The 7619-nt window shown below is 36.5% G+C and overlaps 1 pseudogene; it reads left to right on the top strand.

The window, feature by feature from the left end:
* Positions 1-525: 525 nt before the first annotated feature.
* On the top strand, positions 526-2139 carry LOC111527775 (annotated as a pseudogene).
* The last annotated feature ends 5480 nt before the right edge of the window (positions 2140-7619 follow it).

Raw genomic sequence — 7619 nt, 5'->3', positions numbered from 1 at the left:
GAAATAGAACTTCTAAAAATAAAAATACAAGCATAGAAATAAAAAAGTAATAAATGTTAGCAGATAAGATAGGAAGTAATATCACTTGTGAATAGAAGATTTAAGAAAATGAGAACCAAGTACAGAAAGATAGAAGATATGTGAAAAGTTAAGATACAAAGAATGGATTGGAAAAGTCTAACAATATGCCTAATAGAAGTTTCAGAAAGAAAGAATAAAGAGAATGAGAGTCCATAGAAAGATATAATGAGTAATAATTTTCCAGAACTAAAAAGAAAGACATGAGTCCACAGATTAAAGAATCATACTGCGGTCACAAGCAGAATAAATAAATAAATCCACAACAAGTTTCATCAAAAACTGAAAAATGCCAAAGACAGAGAATAGCTAAAAGAAAATGAGAAAAAAAAAAAGATTACTCACAATGGAGCAAAGAATGACTGAACTCAATAGCATTAGAGGGCAAAAGACAATAGATTAGTATCTTCAAAATTCTGAGGGAAAAGTAGCTCCTGGGGCTACACTATGGCATCCATGGGGACCCTCACCTTTGATGAATATGGGCACCCTTTCCTCATCATCAAGGATTAGGACTCCAAGTCCTGTCTTATGGGACTGAGGCCCTTAAGTCTCATATAATGGCAACAAAGGCTGTAGCAAATACTATGAGGACAGCACCTGGACCAAATGGGCTTGATAAGACGATGGTGGATAAGGATGGTGATGTGACTGTAACTAATGATGGGGCCCCATCTTAAGCATGATGGATGTCGATCATCAGAATGCTAAGCTGATGGCGGAACTGATCAAGTCTCGGGATGATGAAATTGGACTTGGAACCACAGGAGTGGTAGTCTTGGCTGGTGTCCTGTTAGAAGAAATCAAGCAGTTGCTAGACTGAGACATTCACCCAATCAGAATAGCTGATGGTTATGAGCAGGCTGCCAGTGTTGCTATTGAACCTGGACAAGATCAGTCATAGTGTCCTTGTTGACGTAAAGGACACTGAACCCCGGATTCAGACTGCAAAAACCATGCTGGGCTTCAAAGTGGTCAAAGTTGGTACCAACAAATGGCTGAGATTGCTATGAATACCATCCTCACTGTAGCAGATATGGGGCAGAGAGATGTTGACTTTGAGCTCGTCAACGTAGAAGGCAAAGTGGGCAGGAGGCTGGAGGACACAAAACTGATTTAGGCCGTGATAATGGACAAGGATTTCCAGTCACCCACAGATGCCGAAAAAAGTGAAAGATGCTGAGATGGCAATTCTCACATGTCCATTTGAACCACCCAAGCCAAAAACAAAGCATAAGCTGGATGTGACCTCCATGGATTATAAAGCTCTTCAGAAATATGAAAAGGAGAAATTTGAAGAGATGATTCAACAAATTAAAGAGACTGGTGCTAACCAGCAGTTTGTCAGTTGGGCTTTGATGATGAAGCAAATCACTTATTTCTTCAGAACAACTTCCCTGTGGTTCGCTGGGTAGGGGGACCTGAAATTGAACTGATTGCCATCTCAACAAGAGGGCGGACTGTCCCAGGTTCTCAGAGCTCATGCCCGAGATCCTGGGTTTACCAGTCTTGTACAGCAGATCTCATCTGGGACAACTAAGGATAGAACGCTGGTCATCGAGCATTGTAAGAACTCCAGAGCTGTAACCATTTTAATTAGAGAAGGAAATAAGATGATAATTGAGGAGGTGAAACGATCCCTTCACGATGCTTTGTATGTCATCACAAACCTCATCCACGATAATCGTGTGGCATACGGAGGAGGGTTTGCTGAGATATCCTGTGCTCTGGCAGTTAGCCAAGAGGCGGATAAATGCCCCATCTTAGAATAGTACACCATGAGAGCATTTGCCGATGTTCTGCGGTCACTCCACAGCCCTTTCTGAAAACAGGGGCATGAATCCCATCCAGACTGTGACAAAAGTCCGAGCCAGACAAGTGAAGGAGATGAGCCCTGCTCTTGGCACTGACTGTTTGCACAAGGGGACAAATGATAGGAAGCAACAGCACGTCATAGAGATCTTGACTGGCAAAAAGCAACAGACATCTTTTGCAACACAAATGGATAGAATGATTTTGAAGATTGACGATATTCATAAGCCTGGAGAATCTGAAGAATAAAGACATTGAGAATTCTATGAAGAAGATCCACTACTGTGATTAAATGGATGTCTTGTGAGACATCTGCAGTTATTTATTATATACGTTTTCAGACACTGTAGATACTATAATAAAAATAGCCATTCGGTAACCATTGTTTAACTTTTTCAAAGCTGTGTAATTGTAGGGGTACTATCTCAACAAGCTTTTGTATTCATTATATTAAAGGAATCTTCTTAAACAACAACAACAAAAATTCTGAGGGAAAAGTTGTCTGGTGAGATAAACATAGCTTAACATACACAGTATCCACCTTTTCTTGCCCTCAAAAGAAGCATATTAAAGGAAGTAGTTTAGGAGGAAGAAAACGTTTCCCAAAAGGAAGGAATGGGTTGCAAGTAATGAATACTGCTATGAATAAAACTGGTAAATAAGTACGACTGAGCACAAACTAAAACAGTAACAACAAAATGAGGATGGGAGGAGGATGAAAACCAAGGTGAAACAAACATCTGTGATCTATAACGTGAAAAATTAGGGCAAGATGATAGATTTAAACCATTCCAGGTCTGTGTTCTGTTAAGCCGGTATGCATATTGTATTAGTTTCCTAGGGCTGTCACAACCAATTATCACAAACTTGGTGGTTTAAGTAAAACAATAAATGTATTCTCTCACAGTTGTGGAGGCCAGAAGTCCAAAACCAACATGTTAACAGGATACATTCCTTCTGGAGGCTCTGAGGAAGAATCCGTTGCATGTCTCCCCTGGCTTCTGGTGACTGCCGGCAATCCTTGGCGTTCCTTCACTTGTAGCTAGGACTCCAATCTTTGCCTCTGTCTTCACGTGGCGTGCCCCTTTGTGAGATTGCCTTCATGTGCCTTCTCTTTTTCTGCCTCTTACAAGCAACCTCATCATTGGATTTAGAGCCCACTCTAATCCAGGATGATCTAATCTTGAGATCCTTACCTTAATTATATCTGCAAAGACCCTTACCCCAAATAAGGTTGTATTCTAAGGTTCTGGGTGGACCTACTTTTTGAGGAACACAAGTCAGCCCAGTGTTCATGTTAAAAATGTAAAAGTAGCTACTAAAAAGGTTTTTCTAAAAAGTAGAATGTATACATTCTAAACCAACAGAGAGAAATAGAAATCTCCTTGAGATTTCTCAAAGAGAAAGCAAGGTAGGAAGGTAGGAAAGAAGAAATAAAAGTATGGTGAATCATAAACCAAAGTCCAAATAAATTAGAAATGATTTTACATGCAAACAAGTTAAAATGCAATTGTTAAAAGACAAATTCAGATTGAAACAAGACCCACACATACCATTGCTTCTCTAAATATTCACAGACGTGTGTTTCATTCTCTTTATTACCTTCTTCAGTGCCTTAGCTTAGCAAGATAGAAGTACATTTTCATTTGATTTGTGTCCTCAAATCATTTTCACCTGTGACATTAAGCTCAGCCTACAGAGGTTACAGAATAGAAAAAAAGGAAAAACGTCTCTTTCAAGCCAAATTTCTCCTTTTCAGGTGGTAGTCAATCGTTAATTTTTCTGGATCAGCTTTAACATTTTTTATTTTTGAAGTACTTTTAGATGGCTTAAAATATTAGTAAAAGGTTAAAGCTGTTAAGATTTATTTTTCATCCCCCACTCGTCTTTATTCTTCTGCCAATTTCGTGTTTTAATTACCAAAAAAATTCTTTGAAATTCCTGACTACAAAGAACAACTCTTGTTACCAAACCTGTAGACTATGACTGATTTTCAATCATGCTGTGCACAAATTCTGAATATACAACATGGGTCAGTTTTAATGAGTTCAGAATTTCTTTTAAAAAGTCATTTGCAAACATACACACACGCTCATCCAAATGGTAGCTCTTACACTTTTATCTAAGAAAAATTATGAGTTTCAAAATAAGATGCAAAGTACAAATTTTGAGCACAATAATGATGTCAAAAAGATGAAGAAAATTTAGTCAATGGACTAAATGGACTTTTCCCCTAACCCCCATCTTGATTAAAAGATGCAATAGCCAGCTAGCCCTAAACAGTGTGAACTATGTTTGTTGTTTTTTTTAAAGTGGATAATGAATATAGAAGCAATTTTAATTCAAGATGCACTCCAATTCTTATTAAACTTAAGTCAGACTAATTCTCTGCCCTTCAGAATAAGTTGAAAATTAACTTTGTTTGCCTCCCCCAAAATATTGCTCTCTTCAATGGCAGGATTCTATAATTCATCTTTATATACAACTCACTGCATAGTGCTTAATGGTCAATAATTTGTTGAATGTGTAAATTTACACAATAAATTCCCCAAAAACTTATTTCCCTTAGGTCATAAAGACTCGTTCTCCCATACTTTCACATTAGCAGGCCCGAAGAGTTTATGTTCTGACAATCTGACCCCACATTATTCTCTGATTTTATTTTATGTATAAACAAAGTGGTTTAGGCCTAAAGAAAAGTCAATACATTCAATCCACAGCCCTATGAGGTATTATGAAGGCGACCAGCAATTCTAACTCTTATTTTGATTTTTAGAACAAATTAAGGTATTTCATTATTTAAACATGGAGAATAATTTTTTTAATAAATTATTCTTTTAATAAATTATTTTATTAAATAAGTTACTTTTAAATAAAATTTAAAAGGTAATTAAAAGAAAGACATCACTTTATTTGTAAGGCCTTATTCAAAATGGCAGGAGACAAATTTCACAAGTTGAAAACTTTGGGTTCTATTTGAGTAATCACTGCTACATTTTAAAAATGAGCTAGAGCTCGGCACGATGACTCTGGAGGCTGAGGCAGGAGGATCGCTTGAGGCCAAGAGTTTGAGAACAGCCTGGGCAACATAGCAAGACTCCATCTCAAAAAAAAAAAAAAAAGTTAACCAGGCACGGTGGCACATGCCTATAGTTCCAGCTACTTGGGACTTGAGCCCGAGAGTTCAAGGCTGCAGTGAGCCGTGATGCCATTGCATTCCAGACTGGGTGACATAGCGAGACTACAACTCAAAAAAAAAAAAAAAAAATTACAAAGTTAGCTAGAAAGTCAAGGAAAAGCAGTGAAAAGATACTAGATTTAGACTTGTTGAACAATTGGGTGAGACAGAAAAAAGAGAACAATTTTAAGTGATAACAGACTTCTATTTTAACTGCCTCTTATACATTTCCTTACATTTCCTTGTTTTGATGAAGGTGAGCTATAGCTGGTAATCAGAATCTTACGTCTCTCTCTTTGCTACCTATTGAAAAACAGCCATTTAAGAAAACTTTTGTTGGGAGAAAAAAGGTGCTGCCTTAAGTAACTTGGGAATATGTTTTGACTGGATACTGTAAGGTTAAAGATGAAAAGAAGTGTACTCCAGTAGGTAAACTTATTATACATATGCTAGGTTAGCAATTCTGCAACCACTTGATTGTGTACTAGGGCTGAAAAAAAATAGGGGAATAAATTATAGATACTAAAAGTTAAGTTTTTTCACTAGCAGAGAAAGAAGTTACAAATAAAGGGGACAAGCTAGAATGAATCCTATGGTGCTGGATTAGGAGTTATAGATATCCATATAGACTCATTTTTAAATATATACAGAAAGATACAGAAATCATTATAGATATGTGTGTATACCTATGTTAGTAAACATTCATGTATTTCCTAGCTCTGTTCACGGAGGTCTAGAAGCCATGACATCCCAGTAACAATAAGCACATTCAGCACTCAAATCTTGGATTGTAAATACCATTCTCCAATAAAAGGAACAGGGCTCTTTGGGGAAATGACTGATTCTAGGGCTGGGCAGAGAAAACAGAAGATGAGCCTGGTAGTACCAGAAAGTAAAAACTTTTGAAAAAAAATGGGACCATGTCAAAAAGATACGGCTCCCAAAGGCCAAAGCTGGAACAATCTGAGCAAGAAAACAAATAATTACAGTACTGGATAGTATGGCCAAAAATATAAAATGCATATCTACAAGTCTACACTGAAAAATGAGTGACTAAATTGATCTCCCTTATATTAGAATTCCAAATTATGTATGTAGATACCCCTCCCAAGAAAATGGAGCTTAACTCCTCTCCCTGTGAGCACTGTTGAGACTTAGTGACTTGCTTCCACAGAATAGAATATGAAATGAGAAAACAGTAACTTTATAATGGAGAAACCTAGCACATACCATTTTAACCACGTGATCGAAGTTAAACGTAGCAGTGATGTCATGTTTATATCATGTAAATATCGATATGAGGAAGTTACCTCACTTCTGTGGTATTCTTCTGTGGAAAACTATAATCCCAGTAGAGTCATGAGAAAATATCAGACAAACCCAAATTAAGGGATGTTCTACCAAATATCTAACCCGTACTCTTTAAAAATGTCAAGATCTGTAAAAACAAGGAAAGACTGATAAAACTGTTGGAGTAAGAAGGCATAATGATTAAATACAATGTAGTGTCTTAGATTGGGTCCAAAACCAGAAAAAGGGCATTAGTAGAAAAACTGGTGAAATCCAAATAAAGTCTGTAATTTAGTTGATAGTGTTGTACCAATGTTGACATCTTAGTTCTGACAAATGTTCCATTCTTAAAGTATTAACATTAGGGGAAACTGAATGGTGCATGTAGGAACTCTCTGTATTAACTTTGCAACTTTTCTGTGTCTAAAATTACTCCAAGGTTTTTTAAAGTTTTGGAGTATTTAAAGAAATGCAAACATTCTACAACTCTTACTAATTTGTATATTTTATCTGTAAAATAAAAAAATAATTTTCATAATTCCAATATATCAACATGTTCAAAGTCAGTGATACAGGAAGAGAACTAAATACAGCCATGTGTTCCAGTCAACAATAGACTGCTCACACAGTAGTGGTCCTCTAAGATTATAACGGAGCTGAAAAATTCCTATCACCTAGTATTTATTACACTATACTTTTTATGATTATTTTAGAGTATACTACTACTTATTTTTTTAAAAAAGTTAACTGCAAAAACTTCCTCAGGCAGGTCCTTCAGGAAGTATTCCAGAAGAAAGCATTGTTAACCTAGGAAATGACAGCTCCTTATGTTATTGTCCCTAAGACCTTCCAGTGGGACAAGACGTGGAAATGGAAGACAGTTGATATTGATGATCCTGACCTTGTGTGGGCCGAGGCTAGTGTGTGTGTGTTTGTATCTGTCTTTGACAAAGTTCAACAAGGAAAAAAAATTAAAAATAGAAAAAGTATATTTTCGTACAGTTGTACAATGTGTTTTAACTGATATTACAAAAAAGTTAAAAAGGTAAAGTTCATAAAGGAAAAAAGTTATAATCAGCTAATTTATTATCAAAGAATTTATTATAAATCTAATATAGCTGTGTAGTCCAATGTGTATAAAGTCTACAATAATGCGTAACATTCTAGGCCTTCACATTAACTCATCGCTTCCTCACCAGCTGACCCAGAGCAACTTCTAGTCCTGCAAGCTCTACTCATGATAAGTCCCCCATGGTTTTTT

This window comes from Piliocolobus tephrosceles, chromosome 4, assembly GCF_002776525.5.
Source record: "Piliocolobus tephrosceles isolate RC106 chromosome 4, ASM277652v3, whole genome shotgun sequence".
Taxonomy (NCBI): Eukaryota; Metazoa; Chordata; class Mammalia; order Primates; family Cercopithecidae; genus Piliocolobus; species Piliocolobus tephrosceles.
Note: the sequence above shows the minus strand (reverse complement) of the source record. Positions and strands in the feature narration are given on the sequence as shown.